The following is a 14,726-nucleotide window of genomic DNA, read 5'->3' as shown; positions in this document are numbered from 1 at the left end:
ACTACTGTAGCTGATGAGACTGTAGGCTGCAGGATTAGATGAATGCTGAATGCATGGCAAGACAATGGTTAATGAGGAATAGAGTGTAAGCTGTGGTGAACTTAGCTAAGTGGTGGTTAATTACTAGAACAGTCAGAAGCTGGGTGTGTACTGTGATCTAAGGCAGAGTCCAAACAGAATGAGTTTTAACTGTAGGGAGACTTGCAGATGAACAGAGTGACAAAGCTACAATCTGTAGTTGCAGACAAAGTGGTGACTTGAATACAGGTACAGGTACGCAGGCACAGTAAGCTGCAAGCTTGCAACTACAGGATATGCTTATATGTGGATTGTTCCGACTACAGGAAACAAACAGATGTTAGAGCAGGCGAGGAATAGAGGAAATGCAGGAATGCTTGTGCTTGGGGATTATCACTGACACCCAGTGTAAAAGTGCTCAAAACCAGGACTTGATATGCTTAACTTGACAAGATGTGCACTCAGGAACTTGCTGGAGCTGGATCCAATGTGAAGGTAACTCAAGAGGTAAGTTGAGGGTCTTGGCAAGGCAGTCACAGAGCTGGAAAGGAGACAGGGCACAGATACTGGGTGGAATTCAACAGGGCTATGGTGCAGGACAGACAGGAACAGGATATAGATGCAGGGTGGAATCCAACAGGGCTAGGATACAGGATTGTCAGGAACAGAACACAAATGCAGGATGCAGACCATACTTACCTACATTGAATTTCTCTTCTCTGGGAGAAGCCTGGAGAGGAGACGCTGCAGGAGACTTCAGGGGTGGAGCCAGGCTGTGACATCAGCAAGCCCCACCCCCACATCCGAAAAACACCGCAATTCGTGGGTCCGCAGGAAGGGGCTAAAATGATGCGATTCACATCATTTTAACCCCTTCCCCACTCCACGGACCTGCGAACACGGGAGAGTTTCTCTCCATCCTGCCCGCATCACTAGGATGCAAGCAGGATGTGGGAGACCTGCCTACTCTTCCGGGGGGGCTACCCCAAAAAATGGGAGCCTCCCGCTGCTTCCGGGATAGTAGGCAAGTATGATTTAGACAGACAGGCCAGTGTTCAGAAACAGGGAACTGCACAACATGCAGTGACCACGTCAAAGGCTCACTAGGTGCAGAAACGTACTAATATCACCGGCAGGCAGGAAATACCCAAAATCCGTAATGAAATGGAGGCAGACCAATAACAAGAGTCATCAGGCTGGAGTCAGGTAACAAGGTATTCATAACAGGTGTATTGTTGCACGTAGAAGCCAGTGTCTAAGTTGCTAAGCAACTATCTGGCAGCTGTGGTGATGCTGAAGGACAGTATATTAGGACCTGCTGCAGCCAGAACATACTAACAGGGTTGCAGGGCTGTGTGCGCCCAGCACTACAGGGGTGCGGCAAGGCAGGGGAAAGCTGCTGCAGCCAAGAGTCTAGTCCCAGGCTGCAAGGCTGTGTGCCAACTGCTGGGGTCCAGGAGCTTAGCTCTCAGTGCCACTGCATTACAGGGTGGCAGGGAGCCACTGCTGCTCGGGACAGAGTACTGCACACTGGGGGACAAGGAGAGACAGCTCCGTGTACCTTCCTGTGCTGAGATGGAACATTAGCTGAGCACTGCAGCCTGGACTGTTGTGGAGATACAGGCAGTTGTGGAGATATAGGCAGTTAACTCCTGGTGCGCTGCACTGGGGGAAGTGTAAAGGAAGAGCTTCTGCAGCTAGGACATACTGTAGTACCGGGCTGCAGGGTTATGTCAGTAATGCCAGCAATGGGCACAGAATAAAAACAAATGTAAAAATGTTAATAATAAACTGTATGTTAAAAGGTATATGCAGCACGGTAGCGTCTAGTTTCCCTTCATGGAGAGGACCTTTCCCTTAAACCCCTGGGTCCATGTCACAAACTATTTGGAATAGTAACCTGTGGCGAGTGAAGCAGAGCGGAGCGAGACACCGAGCCCGAAGCATGGCGACTGTCCAATGGTGCATAGAAAAAAAAAATAACCTCAAACAAACGGAGAACGTAGAAAACATTTAGGTGCTGTAGTAGGTGCGGAAGTTATCTACTGCCCTCTCGTTATGTCACTTCCAGGTCCTGATCACGAAGGGAGCATAGACACAACCTGTGCAGCACTGTGTCAGGAAATCACTTCCTGAGCTGCAGTGTGTAAAACCTGGTGCAGGGCAGCAGGCATAGAGCATGTATTTAAAATATGTATGTATTTAAAGTAAAATACACTTACTCTTCCCTGTGGTCTAGGGGAAATCCGGAGCTCTATGTGGGCTGCTGGGTTCTCTGTCCATCTCTCCGTGGCCAGGAGACTCTGCCTGGGGATCTTGTTGCCCATCTTTGTAGCTTGGATTCAGATAGATATGGCAAATAAATTCCCTTAGCAGAATCCTAGAAGTCAGTTTTGGAGGGAACTATCCTCCCACTGTAGACTCTGACCTCAGGTTGTTCAGTCACAGGTACAGGTACAGGCATTTAACTTTATTGGGTAAAAACTATAGGTCAGAACTACCCCAACACCAAATGCAGCAGAAATAAGCAGTTCTAAGTGCCGATTGTAGGAGCCTGGTGGCGACAGCATCTTACCACTGTGCAGTGGGTGAAGTCAGTAACAGGTGGTTACTGATGGTAAAAGGGAATCCTTCATTAGCCCAGGTACAGTGGGATCAAACAAATCTGTGATCGCTTGGCACAGCGAGGTGCATCCGTTCACAGAGATATCTTGCCTCTGTGATTACATTTCTTCCGTAGAGCAGTGCCTTTTCTATTTTCAGGGGAAATTTGGCTAATAGAAAGCCCCTAAATGTGTTTTAAAATAATGTATTTCAAACACTTCCAGTCTTTAATCAATATTCTACCTTTGATATTACTTTTTGATGTAGTATGCATACATTACTTATCACATATTTATATGTAATACACTTATATAAACTCATATTGCGTTTCCAGGAAGTATGGGCATGACTTGATGGTGCCATTGTCCCTGGAATGGTGTCAACCTTATAATGTCAGTCATTCAGTCAGGCTCATAATGTAATTCCCATTCCATCGTTTAGAGATCTTATTTACTGGGTGGCATCCTCTCACTGAATGCAGGTGCTGATATGGAGGGGCAGAAGCTTTATACCTACCTATGCAGCTACCAACTGCTGTTCTCCAATATTGGTAATGGGCTAGGAATGATGATGTCACTACCTGGAGCCACACTACCTGTCTGATGGAGCAGAAAATGCCACGCCCCTCTCCAGGTTGTCAGTATCGACGATGCGGAGTGTGGAAGCTGCCTAGGGCATCTAGTGCACTTGTGTCAGCCCTGGTCAGACTTCTTGTTAGTAGTGAACAGATATACAGTATATGGTGAAAAAGGGTCACAAATAGAGGCAGATGATGGGCAAGTGAAAAATGGAGCCCAAAGTGTTGTTTTTTTTTTTTTTCATTATTATTAATTTACATTTCTTCAGAAAAAAAATGAGTTAGAGATATTGATGGAAAAATTATAACCACATTGACCCAAGTACATTTCCATCTAGAAGAACTTTAAGAAAACACTGTGAATCAATGCTAGCTACTTTTAGTTATTTGCTGCTCTAGGCAAACGCTTATTTTACTTGTGGCTACAGCCAGTCATGCCTCTAGGTAATAAATAAATGAGACACATGAACTGTGAAACCAAAATGGCAAGCCAAGAGGGTAGGATATTTTTTCTGTCTCCAAATGACTGGCAGTATGAAAACCTTATAACATCACAAGTTACGGTCTCACCTTCAGCTCAACATTACAGAATTATGAACAGTACATTTTTCTAGCAGAATAGGAAAATGCAATAAAGTTTGAAATTTCTCATTACTTGTTCTCTTTCAATAATAAACGACTTTACTCACTATACTTTTACTGATCAGCTCCATTTTTGAAAAGACTGAAGTTTTTCTTGCTGCTGATGTCATCCAGCAAACCAATTAATTTTCTGTAAATATAAATTATACAGAAATGAGAAAAGGATAATTCATTCACAACTTGCTACTCAGGGAGAACGCAGGCTCGTCACATAAGTTATATGCTTGTTTTGAATGAGTTATTGTTTCATATGGCAACATTTCAATGAAAAGGAAAATATTGGAAACTGAAATAGGTCGAATTTATGCATGAGCCGACATAACAAAACTTCCATGACCCATGAAGACATTTGGGAGAATGCTCAGTAATTTTTAGCTTGCTGGACGGAACATGTGTTTCATTTCAGACTGCTTTGTAACTGTTGGGTAGCGGTGCTGATTGCTTTGTGATAAACTGATATGGCAGTGTTCTAAGCTGTATTGGTGTTGGTGTTTGATAGACATGCAGGATTGCCAGTCTTTTTTAATAATTTTACTGACAATTTTATACAAACAGGCAGATGAACATTTTCTTACTGACACATTTCATCATATACCACAAATTTCTCCAACCGTAACAGAAGACAAAACTTCATTCAGAGATGGAGGATAGGGTAGGTTAAGACAGAGATCTAAAAATCATTATGTTGATACTTTTCACCTGTCTCAATTTTTCTAATTTACAGGTTTAATAATGTGCTTACATAAAGTAGGTAAGTTCTAAGCATATCTGATTATCACTGAAGCTTCTTATGAGGAATAACGTTCTCAAGGGCAGATCAGCAATGAGGAGTTATACAAATTTAAGGGGTATTTATCAAAGTTTGGAGAGAGATAAAATTGTGAGAGATGAAGTACCAGCAAATCCTCTCCTAACTAATTTTGAAACGCAGCCTGTAAAATTTAAGGCTGAAGCTGATTGGCTGGTACTTTATCTCTCACAATTTTATCTCTGTGCTTTGATAAATACCCCCTTTAGAGAGTAAAACAGGTGAGATGGAGGATGCGCTGTTTCTTGATAAACAACCTCACTACAAAAGTCTATGAGTTTTGTACGGAATTTTAGATCACATTGCTGGTCACACACAGAGCCATAACTAGGGGAGTGCAAGAGGTGCAACTGCCCATGGTGCAGGGCTTTAGGGGTGGCACTGTCATTTCCCCATGGCACCTGCATTTGGCTTGCAGGGTATTTGGAATGGTATCTTGCCCAGGGCCGTTTTAACAGAAGTTTAGGCCCCTGGGCAAATCAATGCACAGGGGCCCCTACCCATCCTCCAACGGTAGGGGTTAGGGGTGCTATCAGCTGCAGCTTTGATGTCCCGCGGGTGGTAGGGGGTGTTCTATCTTCCGCTCAGCATGTAGGACATGGAGCAGTAATTTCTGCTAATTACTCCTTTACTGCATAGATGGTGGGAGATGGGACGGGAGGGAAAACACTAAACTGTAGAAGAGGTCATAAGGCTGAATGATGGGGCCCCGGCACATGACTTCCAGGGTGGTGGGGGATGTTTAATATGCAAGGGAGTGATGGATAGTGAAGTGGGCTTAATATTCATCATTTTCTAGTGGGAGGGCAGCTTGGTTGACTGCAGATATCTCGTTACTGGAAATAGATTTCTTAGCTTTCAATGTGATAAAAAAACTAAAGAGACCCATCTTTTAGGAGGTACCTGGGACATGGGGATCAGACTTCAGGAGCCAGAGCAATCCACCAACGAATATACAGTATAAAACTGCATACAAGGCGTATGGAGCTGCAGCAGGGACCAGCTGCTGGAAGGCTGATATCTCTGGTTCTGTACATACTAGAGACAAGATGCCAGTGTCCACCGAAAGGGGAGAGTCCCAGCTTTTGGAGTATATCCTCAGAAATACTCTACGTCATGCAAAACCTGAAAAATCTTGCTGGGAAGAGCAATTAACTGGCTCAGATGGGGATCACTGGTTTGAAGTCAGATATCTCCGGATCCCCAGGGCCGATTTTCAAAAATCTGGTACCCCTGGGAAAAGGGGACCCTCAGCTATCAGCCTAGGGCCCGTATACTCCTGGGGCCCTTGGGCAACTGCCCATTGAGCCCATACAAAAAGACGGCCCTGATCTTGCCACCTGGAGAACTATGCAGAGATGCCTGGAGTATCCTTTGGTTGCTCCAGGCACTGCTTTTCTTCCAAGACCCAGCGGCACTGTTAAATTGACTGCTGTCTGTTTTTTATTGTTTTTTTGGGTACATTGTGTCAGTTTTTTTTCTACTGTGCCTCCATTATATGTCACACTTAAAAAATAGATAATACAAATAAACATTTTCTATTACATTGTTCCACCTGAATAACAGTAGTTTTGCACAATATACTCTGTATTATAGTGTGTGTGTGTGTGTGTGTGTGTGTGTGTGTGTGTGTGTGTGTCAGTCATCCGCTGCCTGTGTCACTTACCAGCTCTCCAGATGCAGCAGTACGTTCCCCAGCTCCTGATGAAGCATGCTGCCTCCTCCCCTTTGCTATCCCCAGAGTCCCGCAACAGCATCCCCTCACCGGTGGCAAAGTTGCCCAGAAGTCACAAGTGGTAAGCGGGGGTGCGGGCCAGGAGGCAGACAGTGCGGTACAGGCAGCGGGAGGCAGACAGTGTGGTATGGGCAGCGGGAGGCACTGCCAGGGTGATGACAGCTGTGCCCCAGGGTGCGGTCCGAGCAATGCAGCCGTTGTGACCCGGACAGCGATGAGTAGCTCCCTGGCAGTACACAGGAACTGCGCTGGTAGGGAGCTACTCGTCAAGTCACCGCTGTGCAATGCTTTTGTACTTGTGTAGTGAGGCAGAGCCAGACATGCGGAGGATACTAGCCCTGTGCTGGGCATCCCCCCGCATATCTGAGTAGCTGATCGTAGTCGTGCAAAATTTTACACGGCTACGATCAGGTCTGAATTAGATCCAATATTGTTTTTAGGCCAAAAGGTTGCACTGAGGTCGCTGGATGACTAAGCTAAGCGATACAAGTGGGCGTCACAAATACCTGGCTCATCTGGGAGTGGCACTGCAGTGGCAGACAGGATGGCAGTTTTAAAAACTAGGCCCCTAACAGCACATACTTAACAATTTTCCTGCACTTTAATTTAATTTAATTTTAACTTGACAATGACTTCTGATGAATGCGCTGTAGGTGACGTATAAGGGAGGATGTTCCAAGGTGGTTAACGTCCTTACCTCTACTTATTACGGATTGACAAAGGCAACAAACGGCTTGACACCTATTGTCTGGATTTGTGGAAAAATAATTCCAAACCGAAGAGATGGCTTTTTTGGTATTTTACCCAGGCATGACAATGGGCTTTCTCATCCCACAGACAACAACTGTCTCCACTGGTGCCTTATTCAAACAAACCACATCACCATCAGAATTTTCATTGTCAATTTCCTCCTCAGCGCCAGCAACACCCATATCCTCATCCTGGTGTACTTCAACAGTGACATCTTCAATTTGAATATCAGAACTGGACTGTGGGTGCTCCTTCCAGCACTTGCAGAGGGCATGCAAATGGTGGAAGGAGCCACCTCTTCCTGTCCAGTGTTGTGAAGGTCAGGCATCACAACTGCCGACACAATTGGACTCTCTTTAGTGATTTGTGATGCCATCTTAGAACGCACAGTTTTTTGCTGTGTTTTTGCCAGCTTAACTCTTTTCATTTTTCTAGCGGGAGGATGAGGGCTTCCATCATCATGTGAAGCTGAACCACTAGTTATGAACATAGGCCAGGGCCTTAGCTGTTCCTTGCCACTCCGTGTCGTAAATGGCATATTGGCAAGTTTACATTTCTCCTCAGATGATTTAAATTTCTTTTTTTGGGTCATTTTACTGAACTTTGGCTTTTTGGATTTTAAATTTCCTCTTCTATGACATTAGGCATCGGACTTGGCAGACGACGTTGAGGCGTTTCATTGTCTATGTCACAGGTTCTCAAACTCGGTCCTCAGGACCCCACGCAGTTCATGTTTTGCAGGTCACCAGTAGATTTTTGAAATGTGACAGTTGGTGATACACAGTGCAGCTGCCGGGTGACCAGGAAAACGTGAACCATGTGGGGTCCTGAGGACCGAGTTTGAGAACCACTGGTCTATGTCATGACTAGTGGCAGCAGCTTCAGCACTACGAGGAAGTGGTTCTTGATCTTTCCCTATTTTATCCTCCAAATTTTTGTTCTCCATTATTTTTCTGGAGTTCTATAACAATATGCGGCACAGGAGAGCGTATGCCTACACCACACAGGGCAAACTCTAAAAATTGGATTAAATATTAAAAAACCCTTTATTTGGAGTAAATAATATACAGCACAGGACAGCACCACTGGACTTATATGGCAGTACCGCTGGAGTAATACGGCAGTACCGCTGGACTTATACGTCAGTAATGCTGGACTTATATGGCAGCACCACTGTAATGGACTTATACGGCAGCACCACTGTAATGGACTTATACGGCAGCACCACTGGACTTGTACAGCAGCACCACTGGACTTATGGCAGCACAGAGCACCACCACAGGATTTATGGCAACACAGGACACTATGCTGGGGGAAGAGAGATGCAGATGCACACTCTTAGCACTAAGAACACTGATAATAAAAATAATTTAAATAAACCCTCACAATTAACATGGAGAATAATTGAAGTTCTTAGCACACATTTGCGCAAATATGCGGGCCCATGTACCACGGCCAGGTGACTTCATCATATGGGTCCCTAACATCCCTAATACTATCACATTCTATAAATTTATTTTTTTAACACAGGACACCATCACTGGACTTATCGCAGCACAGGACACCACCACTGGAATGACTGGACTGATGCAGCACAAGACACCACCACTGAACTGATGCAGTACAAGACAGCACCACTGGACTGGACTTATACAGCAGTACTGGACTTGTGGCAGCAGAGGACACCACCACTGTGACTGGACTGATGCAGCACAAGACACCACCGCCGGACTGATGTAGCACAAGACAGCACCACTGGAATGATACAAAAGAGCAGATCGCCACCCCACGCGCCACACCACTTTCCCGCACAGACACTGAGGAGACACGTCCTCTTGCTACACTCTCCAGGACTGTAGTGAAAATGGCAGCGATGCGCAGCTCCTTATATGGATTCCAAAACCCACTAGAATCCGACAACGGGATGATGGCGTATTGCCTCATTTGGGTTTCCGAGTCTGGCGGGAAAACCCGAGCTGGACTTGGATCCGGACTCGGAGCATGAAGTTCGGGGGGTTCGGTTCTCAGGGAACCAAACCCGCTCATCTCTAATATATATACAGTATATATACATATATATATATATATATATATATATATATATATAATCACACTATATATATATATATATATATATATATATTTATATATTGTGTGATTCAAAAGTCGCAGGACACCCTTTTATTTCAATAACTGTGCAGAAAATGGGAAAACTGAATACTCTAGTAAGGGGATGCAGGCAGTTTACCTCCAATCAAAGTCCCGACGTTCAAAATCCCGACACCAATTGACCGATGGTCGAAATCCCGACAAGGTCAAAATCCCGACATGGACAAAATACCGACATGTAAAATGCCGACAGGTCAAAATACCGACATGAGTTATTCATGATTTTTTTCATTGAAACCGACTTGTTCATACTTTACCATCCCAGTGGACCTGGAGGGGGAATATAATAGTGTGCCGAGCGTAGCGAGGCACCGTGCCCGAAGCATGGCGAGCGCAGCGAGCCATGCGAGGGGACGCGGTACACTTTATATGGTGTCCATGTTGACTTATGTCAACATACACACAAAAAACAAGAAAACGTGTGTCGGTATTTTGACCTGTCTGCATTTTACATGTCGGTATTTTGACCTTGTCGCTTGGAGTACCGCACCTACCGCTGTTTGTGTGTGTGTGTATGTATATATATATATATATATATATACACACACAGTATCTAAATATAAATACCAAGGGGGCTCTGGTTCACTTTAAGTACATTGGGTGTTCTGGAAAGGGATGTATGTGGTTTTGTATGTATGTAATTAAATATATTTAGTTTTATTAAAAATGTCTCACTCCTATTCTAAGACATGGGTCTTGTACACATATTATGTTGCACAGAGTTGTAGCTATTTAACATTTAATTCTCCGTATACTGTATCATATATCTGCAGTTTTGGAGGGATGCCATATACCTTTCAGTGCCTGCTGGGAATACTTGAAACGTATTGGTTAAATTATATCTATTATTAATAGTAGTAAATATGGCAACATTTATTACTCTTGCTTGTTAAACATTCCTGGCTGAAGATTCATGAACCTCTGACTGTAAAATGAAGCAATGTTTGGAGCGTTTTTCCCATGTCCTGATATATGAGAGGTATTTTGAAGAAACCACCACTCTCAATATCCCCTGTTCTGGGGCCTTCTACTCATTAGACCACTCAAATCTTTAAATCACGTAACAATTTATTTTCAAGCATAGACTACATGCATTCTGTGCAAATGTACTAATTCTATAGTGATTAGTATATAGAACAGTTCATTCTTTATCTAATTGTATAGGGGTTGTCTGCTTTTGTTAATCAGACCTGTCCTTTGGTTGACTAGGAAGCGACAACAAATTAAGTCAGCAGCCAAAGTAATATACTCTTGGGTGTAATAGTGGTGTTCCATGAAGGGAGGGGGCCCATGTGCAGCTTATACCCTTACGCCAAAGCATGCGCAGTGTAGACTCAAGCACTGTGCTAGAATCTATTGTGCATGAGCAGATCTCTGGGAAAATGGAATTTCTAAGACGATTCCTCTAGTGTTCATACACTTACCTGGATGTACCGGCAGCGGGAGCGAGCGCAAAAGAGCCCCTTGCGGGCCATGCTGTTTATTCTCCTTCCAGGGGTGTCGTGGACACCCCAAGAAGGAAAATAGTTATCGGTATGCCGGCTGCCACCCCTATATATGAGCAGGTATGCATTGGCACATACGGTATTTATTAATTCCCCTTGTGGACAATGCATTGTCCAAATATTCCCAGTTTACACTACATAAACTGGTGAGCTTCATGTCCAATGGGACGACACAGCAAATGATGAGCTGCAGGGAAACGTGGCCATTAATGATATATTGTATTACGTGGTCATGCAATATATATTTAGTGTGTACGAAACAGCCGACATATTGTTACACCGGCCTTTCTAAGGTCGGGTACACACATCGTTTAGTGTGTACCCGGCTTGAGTCTCTTGGAATTGCTGTAATAGTGACCTCAGGCAAGATGGCGTGCCCATGCAGCCTGGATTGCAGAAACAGCATACTGAAGCTTAAACAACAGGAACATCAGGTAGTAGTGAAGGATGCTGGAACAACTTCATGCAGGTAATAACCAGGGTTTCTCTGGAGCTATGTGGGAGACTTACTAAAATGGCAATTCGAGGATAGTCTTCCCCGGGTCCTAGAGCCTAGCATGGATGCATGGAAAACCTCCAGCAATAGAAAAACCAGATACCTTCTGCTAAAGCAGTGATTCTCAAACTGTGTGTCTAGGCACCCTGGGGTGCCCAAGGCACTTGCAGGGGTGCCTCGGATTGGTGGGCCAGAACCAATTCAACTTTTTTTAGTCAATGTAATAGGCAAAGCCAGTGCTGGTGGCTGCCACTCATAAAATATGTGGACATACAGAAGCAAATCTTGTCCCTCACCTCACAACTGAACCTAAGGATGACATATAAACACAATTTACTTAATTTAATATTTATTTCTAAATTTCCCCCCTTCCAAAAAAAACAAAACACTTTTGGGCTAGGGGTGCCGTGAAAAACCTTCTGATACTCTAGGGCGACATGATTAAAAAAAAATTGGGAACCACTGTGCTACAGAATGAATAAAAATAAGAATTTACTTACCGATAATTCTATTTCTCGGAGTCCGTAGTGGATGCTGGGGTTCCTGAAAGGACCATGGGGAATAGCGGCTCCGCAGGAGACAGGGCACAAAAGTAAAGCTTTCCGATCAGGTGGTGTGCACTGGCTCCTCCCCCTATGACCCTCCTCCAAGCCAGTTAGGTACTGTGCCCGGACGAGCGTACACAATAAGGGAGGAATTTTGAATCCCGGGTAAGACTCATACCAGCCACACCAATCACACCGTACAACTTGTGATCTAAACCCAGTTAACAGTATGATAACAGCGGAGCCTCTGAAAAGATGGCTCACAACAATAATAACCCGATTTTTGTAACTATGTACAAGTATTGCAGATAATCCGCACTTGGGATGGGCGCCCAGCATCCACTACGGACTCCGAGAAATAGAATTATCGGTAAGTAAATTCTTATTTTCTCTATCGTCCTAGTGGATGCTGGGGTTCCTGAAAGGACCATGGGGATTATACCAAAGCTCCCAAACGGGCGGGAGAGTGCGGATGACTCTGCAGCACCGAATGAGAGAACTCCAGGTCCTCCTTAGCCAGGGTATCAAATTTGTAGAATTTAGCAAACGTGTTTGCCCCTGACCAAGTAGCTGCTCGGCAAAGTTGTATAGCCGAGACCCCTCGGGCAGCCGCCCAAGATGAGCCCACCTTCCTTGTGGAATGGGCATTTACATATTTTGGCTGTGGCAGGCCTGCCACAGAATGTGCAAGCTGAATTGTATTACACATCCAACTAGCAATAGTCTGCTTAAAGCAAGAGCACCCAGTTTGTTGGGTGCATACAGGATAACAGCAAGTCAGTTTTCCTGACTCCAGCCGTCCTGGAACATATTTTCAGGGCCCTGACAACATCTAGCAACTTGGAGTCCTCCAAGTCCCTAGTAGGTGCAAGGCACCACAATAAGCTGGTTCAGGTGAAACACTGACACCACCTTAGGGAGAGAACTGGGGACGAGTCCGCAGCTCTGCCCTGTCCGAATGGACAAACAGATATGGGCTTTTTTGAGAAAAAACCACCAATTTGACACTCGCCTGGTCCAGGCCAGGGCCAAGAGCATGGTCACTTTTCATGTGAGATGCTTCAAATCCACAGATTTGACTGGTTTTAAACCAATGTGATTTGAGGAATCCCAGAACTACGTTGAGATCCCACAGTGCCACTGGAGGCACAAAAGGGGGTTGTATATGCAATACTCCCTTGACAAACTTCTGGACTTCAGGAACTGAAGCCAATTCTTTCTGGAAGAAAATCGACAGGGCCGAAATTTGAACCTTAATGGACCCCAATTTGAGGCCCATAGACACTCCTGTTTGCAGGAAATGCAGGAAACGACCGAGTTGAAATTTCTTTGTGGGGCCTTCCTGGCCTCACACCACGCAACATATTTTCGCCACATGTGGTGATAATGTTGTGCGGTCACCTCCTTTCTGGCTTTGACCAGGGTAGGAATGACCTCTTCCGGAATGCCTTTTTCCCTTAGGATCCGGCTTTCCACCGCCATGCCGACAAACGCAGCTGCGGTAAGTCTTGGAACAGACATGGTACTTGCTGAAGCAAGTCCCTTCTTAGCGGCAGAGGCCATAAGACATCTGTAAGCATCTCTTGAAGTTCCGGGTACCAAGTCCTTCTTGGCCAATCCGGAGCCATGAGTATAGTTCTTACTCCTCTACGTCTTATAATTCTCAGCACCTTAGGTATGAGAAGCAGAGGAGGGAACACATACACCGACTGGTACACCCACGGTGTTACCAGAACGTCCACAGCTATTGCCTGAGGGTCTCCTGACCTGGCGCAATACCTGTCCCGTTTTTTGTTCAGACGGGACGCCATCATGTCCACCTTTGGTATTTCCCAACGGTTTACAATCATGTGGAAAAAACTTCCCGATGAAGTTTCCACTCTCCCGGGTGGAGGTCGTGCCTGCTGAGGAAGTCTGCTTCCCAGTTTCCATTCCCGGGATGAAACACTGCTGACAGTGCTATCACATGATTTTCCGCCCAGCGAAAAGTCCTTGCAGTTTTTGCCATTGCCCTCCTGCTTCTTGTGTCGCCCTGTCTGTTTACGTGGGCGACTGCCGTGATGTTTTTCCCACTGGATCAATACCGGCTGACCTTGAAGCAGAGGTCTTGCTAAGCTTAGAGCATTATAAATTTACCCTTAGCTCCAGTATATTTATGTGGAGAAAAGTCTCCAGACTTGATCACACTCCCTGGAAATTTTTTTTTTTTCTTTGTGTGACTGCTCCCCAGCCTCTCGGGCTGGGCTCCGTGGTCACCAGCATCCAATCCTGAATGCCGAATCTGCGGCCCTCTAGAAGATGAGCACTCTATAACCACCACAGGAGAGACACCCTTGTCCTTGGATATAGGGTTATCCGCTGATGCATCTGAAGATGCGATCCGGACCATTTGTCCAGCAGATCCCACTGAAAAGTTCTTGCGTGAAATCTGCCGAATGGAATTGCTTCGTAGGAAGCCACCATTTTTACCAGGACCCTTGTGCAATGATGCACTGTTTTTAGGAGGTTCCTGACTAGCTCGGATAACTCCCTGGCTTTCTCTTCCGGGAGAAACACCTTTTTCTGGACTGTGTCCAGAATCATCCCTAGGCACAGCAGACGTGTCGTCGGGATCAGCTGCGATTTTGGAATATTTAGAATCCACCCGTGCTGTTGTAGCAGTATCCGAGATAGTGCTACTCCGACCTCCAACTGTTCCCTGGACTATGCCCTTATCAGGAGATCGTCCAAGTGAGGGATAATTAAGACGCCTTTTCTTCGAAGAAGAATCATCATTTCGGCCATTACCTTGGTAAAGACCCGGGGTGCCGTGGACAATCCAAACGGCAGCGTCTGAAACTGATAGTGACAGTTCTGCACCACGAACCTGAGGTACCC

The 14,726-nt window shown here is 45.3% G+C and overlaps 1 long non-coding RNA gene across 1 annotated transcript in view; it reads left to right on the top strand.

The window, feature by feature from the left end:
- The first annotated feature begins 149 nt into the window (after positions 1-149).
- Positions 150-14,726, top strand: part of LOC135057829 (uncharacterized) — a 60,192-nt gene continuing 45,615 nt past the window's right edge. Inside the window, exon 1 of the long non-coding RNA XR_010244396.1 lies at positions 150-525. This is a non-coding gene — a long non-coding RNA (uncharacterized LOC135057829). The remainder of the gene's footprint in view (positions 526-14,726) is intronic.

The sequence above is a fragment of the Pseudophryne corroboree genome, chromosome 3 (assembly GCF_028390025.1).
Source record: "Pseudophryne corroboree isolate aPseCor3 chromosome 3, aPseCor3.hap2, whole genome shotgun sequence".
NCBI lineage: Eukaryota > Metazoa > Chordata > Amphibia > Anura > Myobatrachidae > Pseudophryne > Pseudophryne corroboree.
Note: the sequence above shows the minus strand (reverse complement) of the source record. Positions and strands in the feature narration are given on the sequence as shown.